This window comes from Sparus aurata, chromosome 16 (genome assembly GCF_900880675.1).
Source record: "Sparus aurata chromosome 16, fSpaAur1.1, whole genome shotgun sequence".
Taxonomy (NCBI): Eukaryota; Metazoa; Chordata; class Actinopteri; order Spariformes; family Sparidae; genus Sparus; species Sparus aurata.
Window position 1 is genome coordinate 28720980 of NC_044202.1, and position 25424 is coordinate 28746403.

The 25424-nt window shown below is 40.3% G+C and overlaps 1 protein-coding gene across 3 annotated transcripts in view; it reads right to left on the minus strand.

The window, feature by feature from the left end:
* Positions 1 to 25424, minus strand: part of eipr1 (EARP complex and GARP complex interacting protein 1) — a 226433-nt gene that overhangs the window by 36541 nt on the left and 164468 nt on the right. The gene's annotated exons all lie outside the window — the stretch shown is intronic.

Sequence of the window (25424 nt, forward strand, 5' to 3'; positions counted from 1 at the left end):
TCGCATTTTTCACTGCCTAAACATACCCCAAAACTCACCAACCTTGGAATATAAGTCACACATGGCGAAATATTTTATAATCTTTTGCCGTCTTGAATTTCCACAACTAGGTGGCGCTACAATCAAGGGAAGTATGTTTTGGCTCATAACTCCCATATTCTTTGTCGCGCATTCAAAAACCTTACATCCACACATTCAGCGAATTGTGCTGAATCTTGTGGTATAGGCCACGCCCATTTCCGCCCACCATTTCTTTCGCAAATTCGCGAACTGTTGGAAACCTACTTTTTCGAACTCCTCCCAGGCAATATCACCGATTTGCACGAAACTTGGCACACAGCATCTGTGGACACTCCTGACAAATATTTATTAAAATAATTTTGATATTCCAAACAATACTCAAGTTATTAAATAACAACTTTGTGCAGATTTTTCATTCCAAAAGTGATGTATATCTCCACATTGGTGTGTCCGAATTACATTAAACTCAGGATACTACTCCCCCATGAGCCACTGAGGCTCTTTGCAAAATTGTAGGCCATGACTACAAGGTGGCACTCTTTAAATTTAAGTATTTTATATCTCCACAACGGTTCATCGGATTAATACGAAACTTTGTATAATCATTGTCAGTGCCCTTCTGAGGAGAGCTGATGAAGGGTTTAACAATCCGACACTAGATGGCGCTGTGGTGCCAGTTTAATTTTATATTTGGCACTGTGCCCACACCATAACACTTATGGAAATGAAATTCATAGGGGTGGTCTAGAATGGCCCCTGTAACTCACACACCAAAAATGGCCAGCAGGTACGTGAAAGCGTTTTTGGCCCATAACTCCCACATAATGTGTTGCACATTTTAAAACCTTATATCTACATGTTCCCTCAATGTAGCTGAATTGTGTGGTTTAGGCCACGCCCACTTTTGCAGTAACTTTCCATTCGCAAAATCACGACAAATTAAATATCTACTTTTTCATACTCCTCCTAGACAATTTGACCAATTTGCACCAAACTTTGCATGTAGCATGTGTGGACCCTCCTGACAAAAAGTTAGCAAAAGAATTTTGATAGTCCATAAATGCACAAAATATAAAACAACAAATTCCTGCATATTGTGTTGAAAACAGACAATCCTGCACATCTTTACAAAATACTGTCTGATTATCATGTAAATGTTGATAATTGTGTTCCAAGGACTGATGATGATCTGTGTCAAATTTGGTGCAAATCGGCCAATAGGTATATATAGTGGCCGTTTGTCCAAAATCAATTGAACTAAAACTTATCAAAATCAAAAAGGACCACTTTGGCACCATGGGGATGAATCGTACGCAGGTCATAATGTCCAGTCAAAGCTCTTATTTTCATCTTCATGATTTATTTTCCCAAAAACAAGCAAGCAAATCAATAAAACAAACTAATTTTATTTCCTGCGTGGCTCTCTTGCGCTGGTAAAAAGCCATGTGCCCACCCAGGTGCATTCTGGTCCTCCACCTGCATTCATCCCTATATAATCTCTGGTGAAACTAAATAAGCTAAACAAAATAATAATATTTACGTCAAATTACTAGTAATAAAAAATAATGTTATGAATTGAATCAAAATAAAACTATACTGATCAAACATTATCAATAACAAATAACCAAATAGCTCCAACAGTATACATATACACATGTACGTACATATATATATATATACATATATACATACATATGTTATATACATATATATATATACATACATATACACATACATATACGTATACATACATATATATATATATATATATATATATACATACATATACAAGCAGCAAGTTTGGTTGTTGAGGAACAGGAAGTTGTTGGAGGGACCTAGGCGGATGATTGACAGGCAACGACGGTCGGACAGCAATATTGAGAGTTGAGAGATTTGTGACATTTAGCGTGTTTGGAGTGTATAGTTAGTGTGTTATGTAGTGTTTGGTGTAGTGGAGTCGATTTTTCGTTTAATGAGTCAGAACAATGAGAAGATGCTGAATGTGGAGCAGGCAGTGCAGCTCTCAAGGAGCACAGGCAGACCTGAGCATTGCCTGCATTTAAATGTAAATAGTTACATATAACTTTGTAAATTTTTTAAACGTATGCACAAATTTAGCAAACAACTATTTATATTTGCATTATAAGTTAAAAAAAAAAAATGGTTTGTTGTAAATATGTTTATTTGTGGTTTTCACAGTAAAAAAAGGTTGTGCTAAAAATAATGACACCAAGTAAATAGTTTTTGAGGTGAAATATAATGGCAAAATCAAAAGTAGTCAAAAACAGCCAATTATACCCTGGAATATTGGATTTCACAACAAACCTAAATATCCCTGACGTCCCACCTTCAAACACAGCCTTATTTGGCCATCCATGAAAAAGCTCCTTAACCTCCCACTTTTTTATAGGAATACACTTTTGTTACGGGTACTGCACTAGTTACTAATAATGAATTAGAAGAAACACCATTTTCATTAGTTTAACATTTATTACCCCAAACACTTAGACAATAACAAGGATAGCCCCAAATAACAAAAATTGACTATGTCAGTAGCGGGTGTTTCCACCATTTGCCGCAATGACAGCTTGACAGCGACGTCTCATGCTCCTCACTAGCCTCATGATGTTGTTCTGAGGCAATGCGTTCCACTCCTCCACCAGTGCTTCACGCAGTTCTGCCAGGTCACGTGGGGGTGGGGTACGATCATCTAGTCTCTGCTTCAGCTGGTCCCAGACGTGCTCTATGGGGTTCAGGTCAGGGGACATTGCTGGCCATACCATATGAGGCACTCCGACTGTGACAATTCTGGCACGATGTGGTGAAGCATTATCATCCATGAACAGAAAGTTGGGGGTGTGCTGGTGGAATTGGGGGAATATGATGGGTTCTATGATGTCTCTGAGGTAAGAACGTGCAGTGACTGAGCCATCTACAATAACCAAATCTGTTTTGCACTGACTGGTGATGCCTGCCCAGACTGTTGCACCTCCTCCACCAAAGGGAACCCTGGGGACCATGTTGACATCGGCGTATCGCTCACCTCGCCTTCTCCAGCAACGCTGACGACCATCATTTCTGTGCAAGGTGACCTGACACTCATCAGTGAACAGGACGGTAGAACACTGCTGCATTGTCCAGGTCACATGGTCTTGTGCCCACTGCAAACATTCACAGCGGTGTCTTGGTGTCAGTGGAGTCACCTGCAACGGTCGTCTGGCATTCAAGCCAAAGTGGTGGAGTCGGTTTCGAATGGTTTGTCTGGAAACCCTAGTACCCCTCACATCTCGTAACTGGGCCTGCAGCTGTGTGGCAGTTGCATAACGGTGTCTGAGTGCATAGGTCCTTAGGTATTGGTTACGAACTCTGCCAGTAGTTCTGTGTCTTGATGCAAGTCTGCTGATGACACTTTGAGACACACCAAGTTCACGAGCAACATCTGACTGCCTGCCACCGACCCGAAGGCGCGCTATGGCCAGGTGGCGCTGCTCTTCAGTTAAGTGACGTTGTGTGTTCATGGCTGTTTGAATGATGAACTTGGAATGACTTACTGACAATACCAGCTTTTTATACCCACAGAATGTTGAAATTGATGCCACATTGAAAAGGGTTGTCTTTTAGTTTTTTGGTTTTGGCCCCAATATGTAAGGCACACTGTACACAGTGAGACCATTAGGTGGAAAACACAAAATGAGGTGTGTCTATCATCCCAATACAATTGCCTCCCTATCCCAAAACTCTCTGAGGTGAAACAAACACCGTATGTATGAAATCCACTCTCACAAGTCTCTCACAATATCCCTAACTTATTGTGAGTAGTGTATATATACATATATATATATATATATATATATATATATATATATATATATATATATATATATATATATATATATATACATTATATATATATATATATATACATATACATTATATATATATATATATATATATATATATATATATATTATATATATATATATACATACATATGTATATGTATATGTATATGTATATATACATATATATATATATACATATACATCTATATATGTTTATTGCATGTATGAAACATTATTTTAAAGAAGACAGGTATCCTATAAGAATGAATACATACAGTACATCTACACATTTTAAACACGCATCAATCATCAAGCATCAGTTCTGTACTTCAGTTCTGTACTTCAGTTTCACTCAAAATAGCAATTTCATGTGCATATTTGAGCTGGAGCATGATTTATTTACAGTGCTCCCTCCATCCACCATATATGTGAGACTCTCAGGTAAAAGATGTGACCCTGGGCTGTAGGGTGACTGGCGTTCAACCCGACCTGCTGTGGAATGGGATGCACCCACCGCATGAAAAGTAAATGGAGCAAGAAATTGGGTTAGTTTCACTCTTTCCCTCTCTCGTGTTTGTGAGCAATCCCCTCTGTGCACAAGACACACACAGACACATACTCATGCATACACACCCTCAGCCCAGGCAGAGAGTGGAAGGACCTGGGACTTTTAGTATGTGTGTGAGTGTGTTTGTGTTGGGGCCAGTCTAAGCCACCAAACAAACTCAATCTCAAGTCATCCAGCCAGCTAGGTTGAGAGAGTGTGAGTGTGTGTGATGGGGTTGATGAGGGGATAGGGGACCTATTAGACATACTGTTAAGCGCTTACAGATAAAAACATAAAACTGGGAAAACAACTCATCTCATTGCATCGCTATAGGTGTATAAGTGGGAAGCTACAAAGGTAGACAGAGTAGCACACATTTGGCTATCACACACACAGAATCATCCACACACACCCTCCTGGCTTAGTTAGGGTGGTAAATCGCTCTACTGAAGGGATCAACTGGAACACAGATGCTCACAGTCACACACAAACTCACATGCACAGAAACACATACACATACAAGTCTCTGTTTCTATGACAACTGCTGTGGGGGGGAGAAAAGAAAAATCGAGAGAGGAGAGCAATCATTTCATCGCTGATCAAAATTAAAGATTGGCTTTCAGACTGAGCTGGTAGAGACAGAAAGATGGGTGAAAGAGAGGCACTCGGGTAGAGGTAGGGAGGGATGAGGCAATGGGGAGAGTCTGCCTATGCATAAAAGTAAGGGATCATTACATCAATCAGCAGAAATGATTGGGGAGATCTTGCTGGTTAGCATGAAGTGCTCATAAAGTCAATGTACTAATATCACAACTAAGTGTAAACCTCAAAAATGTTTCACCCCTACACTTCATTTTACTGTAATCTCAGATGTCTGAATTCAGTACTTGACAATACTGTAACAATCATGCCATCACAAGTCATAATGTATCCAAACATCTCGTCTCATATAAAACATCTGAGTTCGCAACACACTAAATAAAACAGAAATATCATAGTTTAGCAATAGAAAAAGCAGGGCAAGTGTTTCCAAAACCAAAACACAAGAGCAAAGCTGTAAAGAATAGATTAAACAGTGTGCTCATCTGCCATAATGTCTGACAACCTACAGTAACTTCCAAGGCCAATAGTAAACATGTGATTAATTTGCTACATTCACTGCTTGAAAAGTGGGATTTTAATCAGTATGCGGCACTGTAGATTGTTGAGGAAGTTCAGGTTAATGACTGCACACGGCAATTTGCAGGCAACATCGAAAACTGCTGTGAATTTAACATGTGAATGAAAATGCTGTGAGCTATACAAACGCAAATCAGAGAAGCCAGGGGAGTTTTACCCCTGGTGAAATTTTTCTAATAGGGATTAACTTCATTTTAAGAAAATCTCTGGTATAAATATATCAGGCTCAGTATAGCCTAATTATAGACTCTTAAATTTTAGCTTGAATTGATTTATTTAATCAAAGTATGCTAGATTAATTACTGTGTATGTCATTGGCAATGGCCAATGTTGTGTAAAAAAGATTATTTATTCTTTTTTTTTCTCTCTCTCTCCTGGGAACAGGTTAAAGATAAAACGCCAGTTGTTAAGAAGTTAAAATTTGCATGAAATATTTTGAGATAACTAAGATATTAAAATGTATAAATATTTCTGTTTAAAATGTGTGACTTTAAAATATAATTTCATGGGTTCTGGATGTTTTAAAAGAAGTTGAAATGTAATTCTTATTACGTGTGAGAGTTCGTGACCTTTAAGAGTTTTTACACTTCCGGGTAGACCGGAGCGTGAGTGACGAGGAAGAAGGAGCGGAGAGTTAATGGCGTCGAGCAGCTAACAGTGGACTGTGTGTCATCAGTGTCGTGTTTTATCACTAACGGACTGTGAGCTGTTGTCGGACGACGTGCTGTGAGTGTGTGAGTTGGACTCTCCATCGCAGTCGAAGTGTTTGTGTTTTATTGGACACGAAGCAAGTTCAGCTAAGCTAGCTAGCAGGAGCTAGGCTAGCGGCACGGCCATTGTCAAGAGGAGGCCTGCGCTGACGGGAGGAGATTTGCCGGGTCACTACGGAGAGTGTCGCCGACGGAAGGTGCTTCGCTGCCGCAGAGAGACACGGAGGTTTATCGCTGCGAGCATTTTGTTTTCACAGACTAACCTCGCCTCATAACAAGGCCGCGACCTCCTATAAGCTCAGAGCTATGTCTGCAAGTCCAGATTTACATGATGCCGATGATGACGCCATTGTGTGTAAGTAACTTTAACTGTTTTCTCCCTCGTTTAATTTTACTGTGACTTACGTTTCTTTATTCATACCACTCTCTTTTAATTGTTTTCCAGCTGTCTGTGAGACATTATGAGACAGTACGCAGGACAATAAACAACCAGTTCTTGCATCGCAGGCGGAAGCTGTTAGGAGTTCAGCTCGGAGTCGATCGAGAACAAAGAGGGTAAGACTTATTAGATTAGATCCGTTTTTGGTCAATGTGACTATTTTTCAGGTGCATTAATAGATGTGTTGTGTCCATATGCAGTGCATCGCGCAGTACTGATCATCTTTATTGACTGTTTTTACAGCTGCTGGAAGCGAGACAGTGTGGTAGCTGAGGATGAGGTGGACCTTTGGAAGTGTGCCGCCATAGACCTGATGTCTGAGGAAGAGGGCACAAGATGGCGGGGTGTCTGGATGGATTGTGCGACCTCTGTCCTTTTGCAGCAAGGAGCTCACCGAGCTTTGTGCCACACTGCAGTCGAGATTAGAGGTGATTCCAAAGTTACCTACAGCTCCGAGGCGTCAAACTTACACTTCACGGTGCTGTAGGATTTTGGGCTTCTTGTGAGCTTCCCATTTGCTGTGTTGGCAGATCTCCTACGCTTTGTACATAGTTGTGTGTTTGCGTTTGTTCCAAATAAAGCTCTTTGTTTCAATAAACATCACCTTCCTGGCAAATTTTCCTTTCCTCAATAAATTCATTCATGTCCTTGATGATATATCTATATCTATAGATATAGCGCTATCTATCTATCTATCTATCTCTATCTATCTCTATATCTATATATATCTAAATCTCTATCTATCTCTATATATATCTAAATCTCTATCTATCTCTATATCTATATATATCTAAATGTATATCTAGATATATATCTAGATATTAGGGCCGGGACTTTAACGCGTTAATTACGATTAATTAATTACACAAAAATTAACGCGTTAAAAAAATGTACACATTTTAATCTCACTAATTTTTGCACCGCGGAACGTTTCTCACTGGAAGAGTTTCAGGAGCACCAACTAACAGTGTTGGTAATAACGGCGTTAGAATAAACGGCGTTACTAAACGGTGTTACTTTTTTCAGTAACGGGTAATCTAACTAATTACTATTTCCATCGTTACAACGCCGTTACCGTTACCGACTATTAATTGTGACATGTTACAAACTGAGGCTGCTGTCATCCGACTCGGCTCTCAGCAACCGGAGCTGCAGAGCTGTTTTATTTTTCCTCCAGTGAGGCAGGAGGGAGGGGCGAGGCAACCGCATAGGTAATGGTGATTGGCTGTTTAACGTTGAGTGAGAGTTCTTAAGCCAATCAATGGCAATGTTCGGTTCACACACAAACCACACACGCACACAGCAGCCTCACACACAAACTAGCAGAGGTGAACTGCAGCAATGGCGAGTCTGGAGGGAAAGTTAACGTTTTCAAAGTGGAAGTACAGACACTACTTTAATCTCCTTTGTCCTCGTCCGTTGTAAGCAACTCTGATCTAATGAATCATCTCTCAGCAGCACACGCTTCTACAAAAGCTTTTAGCTCAGTGGGTAGAGCAGCGTCCCATGTGCCGAGTCTCTGCAGCGGACCCAGGTTCGACTCCTGGCCTGGGTCCGTTTGCTGCGTGTCACTCCCTCTCTCTCTCTCTCTCCCTGTTTCCTGTCATATCTTCAGCTGTTCTGTCAATAAAGCCATGAAAGGCCAAAAAAATATTAAAAAATTGCACTGGTCTGTTGGTCTTGAAAAAACAAAAACAATGTTTTGTTTCTTAAGCATCTGTATTCAGTCATTATTCAATGGTATACTAAAATCCAAGTGAAAAAAATAGCTTCTCACTGTTCTCAGGTCAAATATTTATATGCGATTAAAATGCGATTAATTTCGATTAATTAATTACAAAGCCACTGATTAACTCGATTAATTTTTTTAATCGAGTCCCGGCCCTACTATCTATCTATCTATCTATCTATCTATCTATCTATCTATCTATATATATATATCTATATATCTATATATCTATATATATATATATATATACACATATATATCTATATCTATCTATCTATATATATATATATATATATATATATATATATGTATTAGGGCCGGGACTTTAACACGTTAATTACGATTAATTAATCACACAAAAAATAACGCGTTAAAAAAATGTACGCATTTTAATCGCACTAATTTTTGCACCGCGGAACGTTTCTCACTGGATGAGTTTCAGGGGTACCGATTATACTGGAGCACCAACAAACGTTCATGCATGGCGTTCAGTTGGGCAGTAACTACTACTACAAGTAGCAATGATGAAATTAATGAAATGTTTAACTACATTTCTTAGTAGCGTGGTGGTAGCGTCGCTACTTTCTGAATGAAATAGCTTTTCAGTAGCTTAGCTCTTTTATTGACCAAGTAGCGCGGTAGCATCCACACAAGCTACATTTTTATGAACAGCTCTGAAGTTCAGCGCAGCGAAGCTTTCTGTTGCGGTCTGAAATGAAAGAATAAGTCGGTGATGCCACCGCCACACATGGCCGTGTATGTGGAACTGACAGAAGCACTTCCGTATGACGGTGACACCACGGACTAATCCTTGCATACAACGTCTCTGCTGCACGGGAATACAGACAGGTTAGCTTCAGTGAGTTACGTTACTTGATGGAAAGATGGCAGAGGGTGAGGAGGATGGAGACGAGTTGATCCCGAGGGATGCAAAAGACAAACTTGAATAATAAACATATACAGTAACAGAGAAACATTACTCTGAATTGTTACTTTTGTAATATTTAACCAGCACAGGATACAGCAAAAATGCAATTTCTACAAAACCAAAGTATGGTGATTAGTCAAAATGATTAGCTTAAAATGTATGTAGATATAGCTACTACTACAGAGTGGGCTTAATAAAAATACCACTTTTGAAACTGCCAGTTATATGAGACACTGGTTGATGGATAGAGTACTTTATTAATCTTAAAGGGAAATTAAAGTGTTACAGCCACTTGACATAAATCAAAATCCAAAAACAATGAGGTAGGTAAAAGAAACAAATACAATTAAAGGCTGAATTATATACAATAACTAAATAGACTAACTCAAATATCAAATATAAATTATAAAGCTGAAACTAGAAGACTAGAGAACCTTAACGAAAACTACAACTATGATATACTATTTGTTTAATTATGTTAATATGCTACAGTGTAGGACACTGTCCATTAGTGTAAGTCAGGTGGATATTGCTGTGGTAGCAAGGTGAATGTCTGTCCATGGATGTTAGAATTAAGTGTGCATTGGAAGTTGAATAATAAAATACACAAAATAGTGAAAGCACAAATTATTGTTTAATAAACAGCTGAACGTAACATTTTTGCCTGCTTATCTGTCTGATTGATAATTTTATTGATCACTGAGATAGCTTTGACTTGGAATGAAGTTGTTCCAATATAAAAAAAATAGCTTTGATGTAGTTAAGCTACTTTTGCCATATTGCTGTAGCTTAGCTTACTACATTTCTCTGGGGAGTAGCTTTGGTGTAGTGAAGTTTAATTTAATGTAGAGTAACTTGTAGCTTAGCTCACTACTTTTTTCGAGTAGCTTGCCCAACACTGGCGTTCATGACTTCAGACAACAACAATGAACGAAGAAGCAGATGAGACCGCTCTGGTTGGCCCCGTGGATGGGAAATTTTGTTTTAAAAAGCGGATGGATGGCGGCTTAGATAAGAGCACGGTTGTGTGCAAATTATGCAAGAAGGAGTTTGCGTATCACCGCAGCATATCAAGCCTCAGATATCACCTAAATGCTAAGCAACTATTTATTATGTTGTTGTTGCAACTGGCACTTTATGTTGAACTGTTTATTGTTTTGGCCAAGGTTATTTACAGAGAGTTGGACTGAAATTGATTTGTTTAGATCAACTGTTGGTAAAGTCTGTTATGGCCTCTGAAGATAGATGTTTTCTAATAGTCAGGGTTTCCAATGTTCTGAATGTACTTGAAAGTATTGTGTTTTACTTAAAAAACAAAGTGTTATAGTTTACAGAAGGTCTACCTACCTATAGGCTACCTGAATCTCTGAAATGTATTCCTAAATAAGCTATTGCTACACTTTATGGCAAAAATTGCACTGGTCTGTTGGTCTTGGAAAAAAAAAAACCCAAACAATGTTTTGTTGCTTAAGTTTCTGTATTCAGTCATTATTCAATGGTATACTAAAATCAAGGTGAAAAAAATTGCTTCTCGCTGTTCTCAGGTCAAATATTTATATGCGATTAAAATGCGATTAATTTCGATTAATTAATTACAAAGCCTCTGATTAATTCGATTAATTTTTTTAATTGAGTCCCGGCCCTAATATATATATATATATATATATATATACATATATACACATATTTACACACATATATATATATATATATATATATATATATATATATATATATATATATATATATATATATATATATATATATATATATATATATATATATATATATATATATACACATATATAGAGAGAGAGAGATAGAGAGAGAGAGAGAGAGAGTAGGGGTGTAACATCTTAACAACGATTCGATTCGCATCACGATTTGTGGTTGCCAATACGATTCAAGGACGATTTTGGATCATTTAAAACGATACGATCCAACAGGATTCAGTGCCTTGAAATCGATTCAGTAACTTTTTAGCCAAAAATTCAACCAGTGTGACTGTGAAATAAATTCCTGGATACTGGACAGAACAGGTGAAGTATCCTAGATCCCTGTTGTTTCTTGTGAGGGAATCAGGTTTAAATTAATTATGGATATAAACAAGTAAACAACAATTAATGGCAAATGTATTAACCTTTTATTTGATTGAAGTGCAACCAGGAGGTTAACCTTTTCTGCTCTCATTTTCAATATAAAAAGAGTGCAGTAAGTGCAACCAACATTTTTAAAGGTGGAATTAATAGTAGGTGTACCTGCTACTACTGCTGTTGTTTACAACATTGAGTACAATAGTAATACCAAAAACGGAGTGCAATCGACATTCTGCAGAGCTGATGTTACCTTGCGCTGCTGCTGCAGTAGTAACGCTGCAAGGGGTGCCATGGACGGTCGGCGTTGTGTGAAATCCCATGGCGCCTTAGTAGGTGGTTGGAGAGATTAGTCGTGTTGCCGTGTTTTTTTACTTGGCTTTTACATATTCTACAAACAGCGAGCAACCTAATTAGAACACCTCCGTCTTTGCAAAAGCCAAAGTGTTTCCACACACACTCGCCGTCTCCTCTGCCATCCGCCATGCTGCGTTTTGTTGTTGTTCTAAGATTCGCACTGCTGCCGGCACGTGCCGATGATGTCACAGACAGGCAGACTGAATCGAGTAACGTTTATCATGTCTTTATCATTAAAAGTGCTAAAAAACACACATCCTTAAAGTTTTCCGTGCTTAAATCCAATGTGCAATTTCCTAGTATCGACAGAATCGATTCTTTACCATTTCAAACGATTTTAATCAATATATGTCACCTGGAAGGCCATCTTGCAGAGCACAGATCGATGTAGTTGGATCGGAGGAATATAAATCGATTCATCGATGTGGTAGATGAATCGTTACACCCCTAGTATATAGATATATATCTATATATAGATATATAGATATACAGTGGGGCAAAAAAGTATTTAGTCAGCCACCAATTGTGCAAGTTCTCCCACTTAAAAAGATGAGAGATACCTGTAATTTTCATCATAGGTATACCTCAACTATGAGAGACAAAATGAGAAAAAAAAAATCTAGAAAATCACATTGTCTGATTTTTAAAGAATTTATTTGCAAATTATGGTGGAAAATAAGTATTTGGTCAATAACAAAAGTTCATCCCAATACTTTGTTATATACCCTTTGTTGACAGAGGTCAAACGTTTTCTGTAAGTCTTCACAAGGTTTTCACACACTGTTGCTGGTATTTTGGCCCATTCCTCCATGCAGATCTCCTCTAGAGCAGTGATGTTTTGGGGCTGTCGCTGGGCAACACGGACTTTCAACTCCCTCCAAAGATTTTCTATGGGGTTGAGATCTGGAGACTGGCTAGGCCACTCCAGGACCTTGAAATGCTTCTTACGAAGCCACTCCTTCGTTGCCCGGGCGGTGTGTTTGGGATCATTGTCATGCTGAAAGACCCAGCCACGTTTAATTTTCAATGCCCTTGCCGATGGAAGGAGGTTTTCACTCAAAATCTCACGATACATGGCCCCATTCATTCTTTCCTTTACACGGATCAGTCGTCCTGGCCCCTTTGCAGAAAAACAGCCCCAAAGCATGATGTTTCCACCCCCATGCTTCACAGTCGGTATGGTGTTCTTTGGATGCAACTCAGCATTCTTTCTCCTCCAAACACGACAAGTTGAGTTTTTACCAAAAAGTTCTATTTTGGTTTCATCTGACCATATGACATTCTCCCAATCATCTTCTGGATCATCCAAATGCTCTCTAGCATACTTCAGAAGGGCCTAGACATGTACTGGCTTAAGCAGGGGGACACGTCTGGCACTGCAGGATTTGAGTCCCTGGCGGCGTAGTGTGCCACTGATGGTAGCCTTTGTTACTTTGGTCCCAGCTCTCTGCAGGTCATTCACTAGGTCCCCCCGTCTGGTTCTGGGATTTTTGCTCGCCGTTCTTGTGATCATTTTGTGAGATCTTGTGTGGAGCCCCAGATCGAGGGAGATTATCAGTCTTCCATTTTCTAATAATTGCTCCCACAGTTGATTTCTTCACACCAAGCTGCTTACCTATTGCAGATTCAGTCTTCCCAGTCTGGTGCAAGTCTACAATTTTGTTTCTGGTGTCCTTTGACAGCTCTTTGGTCTTGGCCATCGTGGAGTTTGGAGTGTGACTGTTTGAGGTTGTGGACAGGTGTCTTTCATACTGATAACGAGTTCAAACAGGTGCCATTAATACAGGTAACGAGTGGAGGACAGAGGAGCCTCTTAAAGAAGTTACAGGTCTGTGAGAGCCAGAAATCCTGCTTGTTTGTAGGTGACCAAATACCTATTTTACCAAGGAATTTACCAGTTAATTCATTAAAAATCCTACGATGTGATTTCCTGGATTCTTTCCCCCCATTCTTTCTCTCATAGTTGGAGTGTACCTATGATGAAAATTACAGGCCTCTCATCTTTTTAAGTGGGAGAACTTGCACAATTGGTGGCTGACTAAATACTTTTTTGCCCCACTGTATATATATATATATATGTGAATGTTATTATCGGGGTTTACATTTATAATGATCCAGGGTCTGCAAACCAATCACCAGTGATTTTTCTTTGTTAAAAGTAGTGGTTTCATCCAATACTGAGTGAGGAAATTCAAGCCAGGCCACACACTCTCTGGCCAGACATGCTTTCGTGAGCTCCACATACGTCATGGTTTGTTTCCATCAATATGTGGCACAGATGAACACGGCGATCACAGTTCATAGTTCTGGATACTACTATATCAGAATTTAGGTTAATGTCAGCGGTTCTGTGCTGTTCTAAAATGTATTTAGGGTATTCATTCCAGCAACTAGGGCTGGGTACCAATCACACTTGAATGGATATAGATTCAGATATCAGTACCCAACTGTATATGTTTACTTTACTACATTTATTTTAAATCAGTATATTGTGGGGGACTCAAGATGGCGGTGTAGAGAGTGGTTGACTTTTCTGAGCTCGCACCACTGCACTGACATTTACAACACAACTCCGCCCAATTCAATATTCACGACAACTTTCATGTCGGGTATTTTAATATGAGTATTGATGAGTATTTTCTGAAACACCAGGACAAAATGCCACCAAAGCATTTAAAGTTGCAAGAGTGTGGCTTTGATCAAGTCTATTTCTCATCTTTCACCACCAAAAGCAGAGGGGTGGCAATACTCATAAGGAACATTTTACCAGTTAAAGTGTCAAGATTGATCAAAGATAAACATGGATGGTTTGTAGTTATTTCAGCCTACTTACATGGGGAGGATTTTGCTCTCTTAAATGTTTACTGCCCTCCATGCCATCCCTTTATTTTTTTGATGGAGACATTTGATTTGCAAAGTTATCTGATCTTGCGGTGGATAGAACTTTTGTAGGAGGTGACTTTAATTGTCTTATGAATCCTTTGATGGACAAGTTTCCTTTAAGCCTGAAACACACCGGGCCAACTGTTTGCCATCTGAAGCATTTGGGGAGACTCGGACAAGTTTGGGAAGAAATCTGTTTGGTGTGTTCAGCTGCGTTGGAAGTTTTTGGGACCGTGTGGACAGCGTCTGCTCCGAGCCATTGGATACTCTGATTGGTTGTGTGCTAGCTGTATGACCATTCTGATTGGCGGTGTGCTAGCGAATCAGCGCAGTGTGTGGGAGGGGCGGAATGCTGTGCACGCCGCTGAACTCTATGTTGTGCGCTTTGTTTTTCTATGCACTCCATTCTGTCATTTCCTGTTTTCATGTTTTGGATTACTGGCACGAGACTAGGATTGTGCCTCGCATAGGCCGATCTCGCTGCTGAATGCAGATCTAAAAATTCTGTCTAAAGTCCTCCCAAGATGCATAGAAGGCCTTCTACCAATTATAGTGAAGGAGGATCAAATTGGCTTTATTAAGGGCCTTTAGAAGTTTGCTAAATACTATTCAACTATCTGAACAGCAGTCAGTGGATGGGCTTGTGATTTCCCTGAATGCAGAAAAAGCTTGAATGGTCTTATTTATTTTTCACACTTGAGCAGTTCAGCTTAGGATGGCTTTGTTAAATGGGTGAAGGTCCTGTATACCCAGCCAATGGCTGCAGTCATAACCGATGGACTTCGGTCCACAAACAATATGCTCCAGAGGGGTAGCAGGCAGGGCTGTCCTTTATCACCTTTTCTTTGCAGTGGCAATTGAACCTCTAGCGCAGTGGTTCCCAACCTTTTTTGGCTCGTGACCCCATTTTGACCCAGAGACATTTTTCAGGATATGCATGTGCAACAAACAATTTCTCAAACAATGAATTATGAAAAAACAAGCTACTGCAGAATCTTAAACTGGCCACAGTGAAGATTTGAAAGATGGAAAGTATCACAGTGCTTCTGTTTCAGCTTCAGTTTGACATGTCTTTTATGTATTATTATTGTCTCTCTCAACTCACCATATTTAATGTGATGGCTGAGCCTGCACACCTCGCTGCAGCCTTTCAAAGTCAGGTGCTGTAGTAGACAGAGCACATCTCATCTCTGCTGTAACATCCAGTCGGGAACGGTACTTTGACTTCATACACACAAGGGCACTAAATCCAGCTTCACACAAATATGTGCTTCCAAAAGGAACCAACCGTTTTAGAGCACACAGTGAGATCTCTGGGTACTCATCTCTGGTTCCAAACCAGAATTCCTCCACTGCTACTCGCAAATGCATTCCCTGATGCGTTCTGTCAAATGAAAGCTCAATCAGCTGTTCAACAGCGGTGGCAGCCAGGTCCACTGCACCTGCATCACAGTGAAATGGGTCCCTTACCCAGTCAAACTTTGACATATCCACATCTGGAAAATAAGTGGTGAAGTGCTCCTCTAGGCGTTTCACGTGGCTGCACATCTCCTTTGTGGAGCATTTATCTATGCAGTTGTCTTTTAAAGTCTGTGTAAGGAAAATTCAGCCATTTTCTTCTATACACATTAAAAAGGTCATAAATCTATTTCCTTATAACATGTAAAAAGCCATTCAACCATTTAGAATTTAATTTTGGAGCTAGGCTCACAAACTGTGTTTCAAAATTTCTGTGTTCAGGATTTAATGGGTGGGTCAGAAATCATAGCTGAGTTACGTAACACGGCTATGATTTGCATAAACCCCACCCTGCTGCGGAAGCGGTATAAATACATTCAGTGCATTAGCTTCGGTTGTTTTTCCGCTCACTCTCGAGTCTTGGATAGCATCTCTTATGATAGTTTGCAGCTAGCTAACCAGTCAACCAGTCAGCTAACCAGTCATGTCTCCACCACGTCGCTCCTGTATCTTTCCTGGATGCCACAGTGTGCAGGGTAATGGCGCCATTAGCATATTTAAGTTTCCTACAGACGACAACGTAAGGAAACAGTGGATCGATTTTGTCAAGAGGAGCTACTGTGGAGAGTTCAAAATCACCACCAACACCCGTCTCTGCAGTGTCCACTTTACCCCCGATAGTTACAACAACTATCACCAGGTAACGTCTAGATATCTGAAGAGTGGTCAGTGGGGCCGAACTGACCTCTCTGTCCCCGGCTTGCATCCTACTGTCCCGCCGACAGCAGGTGCCACCATCACGGCCACCGGCATTATGTGCCCGCCACCGACCCTCTCCGTACCGCCGACAGTGGGTGCCACCATTACGGCCACCAGCATTATATTTTATTTTTATTTATATATTGTTATATATATATTTATATATATATATTTATATTTTGTTCTTAACCCTTTAGGTGCCGGGTTTTATTTTAAAAAATACTAGATTTTGACATCTAAATTTCAGAAGGCTCTGGCTTGAATGTAGTTTGAGATAGAGACAAATATTGAGAATGACCTAAAGTTTATGAAGGGAGTAATTTTTCCCATCTAATTTGCATATTATGACGTCATATGGTGGCGGCCATATTGGATTATGTAATTTCCATGAAATACCTGGTATTTTGAAAGAGAGTTGAACTTATTTCATCAAATTCATCCCCTCCATCCATTTGTTATGTTGTCCACACATCAAATGAACAGGGAAAAAGTAAATTGTAAGCCAACAGTCGTAAACTAGAACTATTAGTACACCACAAAACTCATGTAAACAGTATGCGTCTTTTTTTTACCCCCCATTGGAGGGGGGGGATGATTCTTGTTTTCTCTTCTCTTCTTCTTTATTATTATTATTATTATTATTATCATTATTATTATTATAATATGATAATAATAACAGTAGGCATCTTTTAGCTGCAGAGGCCTTATCTGTGCCCATCTATCCAGATAAAAGTTTGTAATATTTGTAGAGTGTGGAGCCTCTCATTGCAAGGCACAGAGACAATAATAACTAATATATATATATATATATATACACATATATACATATATACATATATATATATACATATATATATATATATATATATATATATATATATATATATATATATATATTCTGCCCAGTAATCCTCAATCTCTGATTTATGTACCAGGCCCATGCTCAAATGGAGTGACAGGAAGGCTTTCATTTCAGGGACATTTACATCATACCATTCATGAAACCGTGAACTTGGAATTAGTTCATGTCAGCCTAAATACTGATGATCATTGTCTCCATTGTTATAAGATACCAGAAATAATCAGTCAGAAAGAGGGACAAAAAAACTAAAGACCTTGAATCATTGCTTAGCTTTCTGTCACCACGATATCCAATTTGCTCATAAAGGGCTTTATCCATATACTTCATCTCTCAAGTAAGCCCAGCCACCATTACCATCATCATCATCATCATTTCCAGCCCTGTTCTGCCTTCCCCTGTTGCCCCTACGACACCCATCAGCCTTTCTACGAACACTTTGCCCACGTCTCCCCCTGCTATCTCCTCTAGTGTTGTGAGAAGAGTTGGACTCGTGTGTGCTTTGTGCTTCGTGAACACTGCTGCGTCGCATAGCTGCACCGCTGCCGCGGATGGAGGCTACGTGACCGTCGCGGTGGAAAGAGTGAACACTAACGCTGACACCCAGCGCTATTCTCACCACCCCCGCTACTTCTACCACATCCATTCGCTTCCCTACTGATACTACGAGTTTGTGTATCATTTCCATTCCCACTTATTGGGCAAAGGATCGTGTGTTAGTGCTTGTGCGTTTTCCTCGCTCTGCGCGACACCGCCATTGCTATGCAAAGACGCACCGCGACTAGCAAGCTCACTAATCAACCGACCGTCATCTTCCAAAGCTAGATTTTCCACTTCAGAATCAGAATCACCGAATAGGAGCTCAATCACTTCCCTAAGTGTCAACTTTTTGCATGCCATTGTCGTTTATTTCGTCTCAATAACTTCTGAATCCAGCAATACCCCTTCAGCAAAATGGCTTCATGGCGCACTGTCTCCGCTCTCTCACCCCACAGTTTGCATGGGACTTCCTCGAACATTTTGCATTGAAGCAAGACGTTTTTATGAGCTAAGGTCTAAGTACAGGATGTCTGCCAACTAGTGGTGGGGAGTATGAACGACATGTAACTCTCTATTGGGAGAAAACAGCTGTTTTCTTCAGTACCGCGGTGTGTCGCAAATTTGCGACGCTGGCGCCTAAAGAGTTAATATATGTTGCTTGTATAATATATGTTGTTTGTATATCTGGAGTGTGTAACAAAAAATAATTTCCCCCTGGGATTATTAAAGTATTTCTGATTCTGATTCTGATTATGTGCCCGTCACCGACCCTCTCCGTGTCGCCGACAGCGGTGCCACCATAACGGCATTATGTGCTCGCCACCAGCTTGCATCCTCCTGTCCCGCCAACAGCAGGTGCCACCATCACGGCCACCGGCATTACGTGCCCGCCACCAGCTTGTATCCTCCCATCTCGCCAACAGCGGGTGCCACCATCACGGCCACCGGCATTATGTGTCCGCCACTGGCTTGTATCCTCCCGTCCCGCCGACAACGGGTGCTACCGTCATGGCCACCAGCATTATGTGCCCGCCACCGGCTTGCATCCTCCCGTCCTGCCGACAGCGGGTGCCACCACCACGGCCACCGGCATTATGTGCCCGCCACCGACCCTCTCCGTCCCGCTGACAACAGGTGCTCTCATCTACACCACCGGCATAACGTGCCCGCCAGAGAGTGTAAGTGTGCGATTATGTTATAAATATTGTACGTTTGGGCAATTAAATGCATTTTGCTGAAGGTGCAAATCCTGAAAGTGATTTTACATCGTGCATCCTGTCATGCCCATGTAATGTTAGCAAATGTTATTGCATTTAATCATGACATGATTTGGCCTCATTCCCTGAGCGGAGTCCATCTGAGAGCACAATGATAATCCACAGGTAATATTTTATGTGCACAAATATAGCTATGACAAGGAATTATATGTAGTCTGGGGTTTTACGTTTGTGAGTAAAGTAAAACATGGACTGTGAGGAACGAGGCTGAGCACTATCAGTGTCTAACTCAGAGTCAGTTTCTGGCCCTGATGGCTCAAACAGGTCGGGCTGGGTCCGTCTGATGATGCTGCTAGCTTCCATTGATACTGTAGGTTACGTCCTTGTACAGTACACGGAAGCAGCGTTTCATAGCAGAGAGTAGTGCATTTTTTTCCATGATTTTGAGACCTAATTTTATATACTTAGCAATTTTTTTAATCTTTCAAGTTTGGCTCAGTGGTCAATGACACATGTTTCTGTGGTGTGACAAACTCGTAACACAAATTTTACACGGACTTTAAAAACACACTCATCTGAGGGAAAGGGATGAAGTTTGCCTTTGAAAGGCTTTCTCTCCAGTATGCTAGTTTCCCCCTGAATCCATCAATAAGATCACTCATCTGCATGACATTCATGTTTATTCACTACATGCGTGTTAATCATTAAGGACATCATACATTGCTTGGGCAGTCTCATGTTCAGGAAGAGGGAGGCAGTACAAAATATCCTTGTGAATTGCATTCTGCTGCATGTAAAAACAAATGTCAAAGCATTTTTCCTTCTGTACTAAAATCCTTTTTTAAGAGTGTAAGCTGGGGAAGTTTTTCTGTCAGCGTGTTCTCTTGGTCATAAGCGATTGCATCAATCCTTCTTTTCACTGTGTTATCAGAGAGTGGTATCTTCAGTTTTTGAGCTTCTTCCTCCCCGCACATCGTTTTTACCATTTCGATGGCAGCTGCCAATATTAATGTCTCAGCAATGGTATGCGGTTTCATAGACTTAGCAATGAGATAGCTCACCTCAAAAGACACTTTCAGTGCCTGCTCACTAACGGTCACAGCCTCTTTGTAGTACACTCGCTGCTTATTCAGCTCGGCATATTTCTTTTCGAAAAAAGATCTTGGTTTGCCTGAAACCCAGCAAGCTAAAAAGTCACTTTGAGACAACATAGAAGATGTTGTCTCAAAGTGACTTTTTAGCTTGCTGGGTTTCATACTCTTGGCAGACAGGATGTTACCAAACAGCAGACATTTCGGATTCTCCTTGTTGCTTTCAATGATGCTAGTAAATCAATACTGAAGGAAACTTTCGTCGTATTTTCTCTGTCTTTTTGGTGTCTGTTTCTCCATTCCTCTTGGAACTGTCTTTACTGGGCCAGATGGGCGAAGAAATCTTTCCATTTTGTTTTCTGTTTTTCCCTACTGAGTGCAAGTTTGTGTTTAGACAGGTTGAAGTGGGAACTCAAGTAGTGGTCACTTGTGCAGTTACTTGATCGTGGCCGTCAATCAAGATGCACCAGCTCAGGTATTTTTATATGCTGCATTTTATTTGAACTTGATTTATATTCAAGAAAGTGAAAGTATAGAATACAGTTGTTTAAGATTATATGTGGTGTTTTTAATCATAATTTTAACAAGAATACCAACTAGGTGAAAAAATATCGGTAATCAGTAATATCAGTAATTTTTTAATCAATTACTAGACATTTAAGGGGACCCCATTTGAATTCCAGGTGACCCCACGTAGGGTCGTGACCCCAAGGTTGAAAAACACTGCTCTGGCTGAAGCTATCAAACAAGACCCTTTAATGGCTGGATTGGTTGTGGGCGAAAAATCACATAAAATTACATTATATGCAGATGATGTGTTGTTGTTCATGTTAAACCCCTCCGTATAAGTCCCTTTTCCTATTCAGATTATTGCCCAGTTTGCTGCCTTTTCTAGATAAAAAGTTAATTTCTCCAAATCAGAGATCTCTGGGTAATTTACGGCAACCACCAGATAACCCTTATCCTTTCCCATTCAGGTGGTCCCCTGCAGCTTTCATATATTTGAGTATATATATTACACCTAAATTTAATTAGATGTTTCAAGAAAACTTTAATCCACTATTAGATAAAATCAAACAAGATATGGAGAGATACAACAATCTTCCCATATCATGGCTGGGCCGAATCTCACTTCTGAAAATGAATATCCTTCCACATTTGCTCTATCCAATATCTCATTCAATCATAAAACAGTGGTTGGTTTTGTTCTTTTATCTGGTGTAAGTGAAGACCACGGATCAGGAAGTCGGTGTTGCAGTCTGGATCCCCAGATGTAGGAACACAAGCCTTTGTCTCTGCATCTTAAAGTGGTCTCATTTCGGCCATGATTACCTTAAACCCAAATCGACTCCTTTTTCCAGCATATGGGACTGAAAGCCCCCCCATATCCTGGTCCGGCAAATCCTCTCCTCTCCACGAGGGGGAAGATGTTGTTTTTCTTGAAATAAACAGATCACCAGAGACCTTCTTTTATTAATTTACAACGACTAAGCACATCTGGTCTGTTCCCCTTCCTCCAAAGAAGATGAACCCCTTTTCCTCAGGTCAAACAAGGTCAAGCCCGATAGAGTTTTCTTTGGTCACACCAAAAGGAAGGAGGACTGGTTTCTAACATAGATGTGGTGATTTAAGATGTCTTACTAATCTACGTGTCTCTCCCTCTGGAACATTCTCCAGTGGGGGAAGGCTTAATGGGAAACCTAATCTGTGTGTTCTTCTCCTCACATGTCCAACTGTTATTTACGACCGTTGTTGTTCCTGGGTCTGATGTACCAATCCCCCTTTCAGTCTATCCTCACCCAAATAAGTTTGAGGTCAACAGAAACCACCCCTCCCCATTGTCGATGGAGGAGAGACTTGGAGATCATCATTCCTTGTGTAATTCTTGTGTTATTTACCAGTTAAATGTCTGATATGTTTTGTTAAAGATAGAACTACATGGAATATGTATAAGTCCTTGGTTCTACTGTGTATTGTATACTTTATTGTTATATGTTGTATACTTTGGTGCTTCATGTCTTAATTAGGTTATAATTCTTTTGAATGACAAATGATCATTATCATGTTGCATCTTTTCACAAAGGCAAAAATTCGACTTTTAAGATGGTGAAGTTTTGGGAAGGTTAAAACATGATTTCAAAACATTAAATCCAATAGTATAGTTAGATTAACTTTTTGGGAGCCTAAACTCAGATCACAGGAGGTGTGACACTGTCAATCTGCCTGCTGCAGGTCATAAAACAGACACTCTCCCCTTCTCTCACTCTTCTTCTTCTCTCCCTGTCCTCTTCTCCCCCTGCTTCTTCTCCTTCTTCTCTCTTCTCTTCTTTGTTTTTCATTTTAATTTTTACTTTTAAAGTAATCTTTACTTTTATTTTTGCAACAAGCTCAAAGACAAGTGAATTGAATCCCTACTTTAAGTATTTTACTTTTATTCAAGTTTTTAATAGAACAAATTCTTTTCTTTTTGATTTTATACTGTTAAAGTATCACCGCCTGATTCAGAAGAAGTTGAATTAGTTTCAGAATCAGAACTTGAGTACCACTACTTGAAACCACCAAGAAAAGTCTTTTTCAAGACTGTGATCATCTGGTGAAGAATGTTGCAAGCCTTGCAAGGAGTCTCCAACAAAAAGAGACTTTTTGAGACAGCTGGATCGACACACGTAAGAATGAGTGGTGTCTAAAGTTCTGACTTCTGTCAAAGTTCTGACTTCTATCTTATGACTTAAGAGAATTAAGATTAGGGTCTTGTAGTATTAAAAATTACTCCCGTAATATTTAATATATATATCCCAACCCTTTAACTTTACCATCTACCGACGGTCACACAACGTTATTAATTTCCTTATTACAGTCTTTACCTTCTCTGTTATCTGTTGTTCGTCTAAAATTGTCATGTCATTTATTTTACCCCAAATTATTTAGTCAATAAACATATATATAATCGTTTGTCTTTGTCTGGAACTTAATTTTAATGTGGAGAACCGATGGATACGTGCAAAGAAGTCAATACTTCAGAATATTGAGACTGAATAAATTGATTTTGAATGGACTCTAACCGTCCAAGCCAACTGGTACAGTTAGGTGTTTGGAATAATGTCCTCCGGATTATTCCAATAACTAAACACGGAGGTGGTGCCCCATTTACGAGTGTAAAATTAATTACCAGTGATTAATTTTCATATATATATCAAAGTAGTGTGTGAGCAGTGTCTCCTACATTATATATTTATGGTGCTGCCCATGTCAGGACCACATACTATCCTACACAGATATTAAAATATATCAACTGAGTGCCCATCCGGGGGCGCTAGTGAGCAAGCTAGAATGTAGACGCATCTCTTGCAAGCTCCTACATGGTCGATTTTTAAAACTTAATATAAGTCTGTCAAAACAAGTGCCAAGACCTTATTCCTATGTCTTAATGTAACTTAAACGTCGAACAATAAGTTGAAACTGTCTTAAGATCGTAATGGCGGCTTCAAATACTCAAAACCAACAACGTAGCACTCAGTCAGGCCTGGCCACAGCCACTGCGGCTAGCTCGGCTACCCCCGAGGCCTCGACTAGCCGCAGCACTCCAACTACGAAGATGCTCTCTGACTCGCTCAACTCCAGCATTCTGTCTGTCCAAAGATTGGGGCGGCCATTCAGACACTGTGGGATGATATTTAACTGGAAATTGACTCGTGAGGGGCGAGCTATCGGCGGCGGTCACTAGCCTGTGGGCCTCGTTAGCGTCACATGATACCTGACTGAAGGAGCTGGAGAGAGCTGTCGACAATTTGAAGCTCACTGGTGTTGAGAAAGGGCTGGAGAATGGTCAGCCTACGCAGTTTGTGTCTCAACTTTTTAAAGATGTCCTAAACCTGAGCGAAGCCCCGCTGTTGGACAGAGCCCACAGATCACTACGAGCAAAACCAAAATCCGGGGAACCCCCGCATGTGTTTATCATGCGCGTACACTACACACATACGTGGGATGAGATAATGTGTAACTCCTCCAAGGGACCCCTGATGGACAAATGGACGATGCTCCATATTTATCCTGACTACACCACCGCGGTGATGAAGAAAAGAGCAGCGTTTGGAGACAATGAAAAGGAGGCTGAAATCCATAGAGGGAGTCAAGTATGAGCTACGATTTCCGGCTACACTCCGTGTTACCGTCCCGGGGAGTAAGGAACGTACTTTTGAGCATCCCACCCTGGCACTGGACTTCATTAACCGTGAGACACATGATGCCGACCCAAGCGAATGAAACACATGCATCTTCTTGACCGGGATAAGAAGTACAGCCGCGTCACAGATGTTTTGTGCTGGTCTTTTCCTTTGGACATTACTTTTTAAAGTTGTTACGCTATGGATTTGTACAGCTGCCGTTAGGTATGTTGACAGCAGACAGGTATGTTTCTCGCTCCGTTTTCTATTTCTGCTATTATCATTCGTTACAATGCACACATATGTGACCAGCCATGAGAAAACCAGCAACAAGTCTCCCGAGCGGCATTTTGAGTTATTTACAAATTCTGAAAGTGTAGTTTCTAAGCTTTCCAATGATGTCTAACACATGGAAATGATTATATTTGAAGAAGTTGTGGCCATTTTGAATGTATGCACATCTCAAAAGCCTTTAGGGAGAAAACAGCCCTAGAACATTTGCAATTCTCACAGCAGGAAATTCTCACTCCCTGGCTAGTCAACACAATGGTTCTCATTTGCGTCTCATTTAGATAAGCCCTACCCCCTACATTCATTCAGTGACATCTG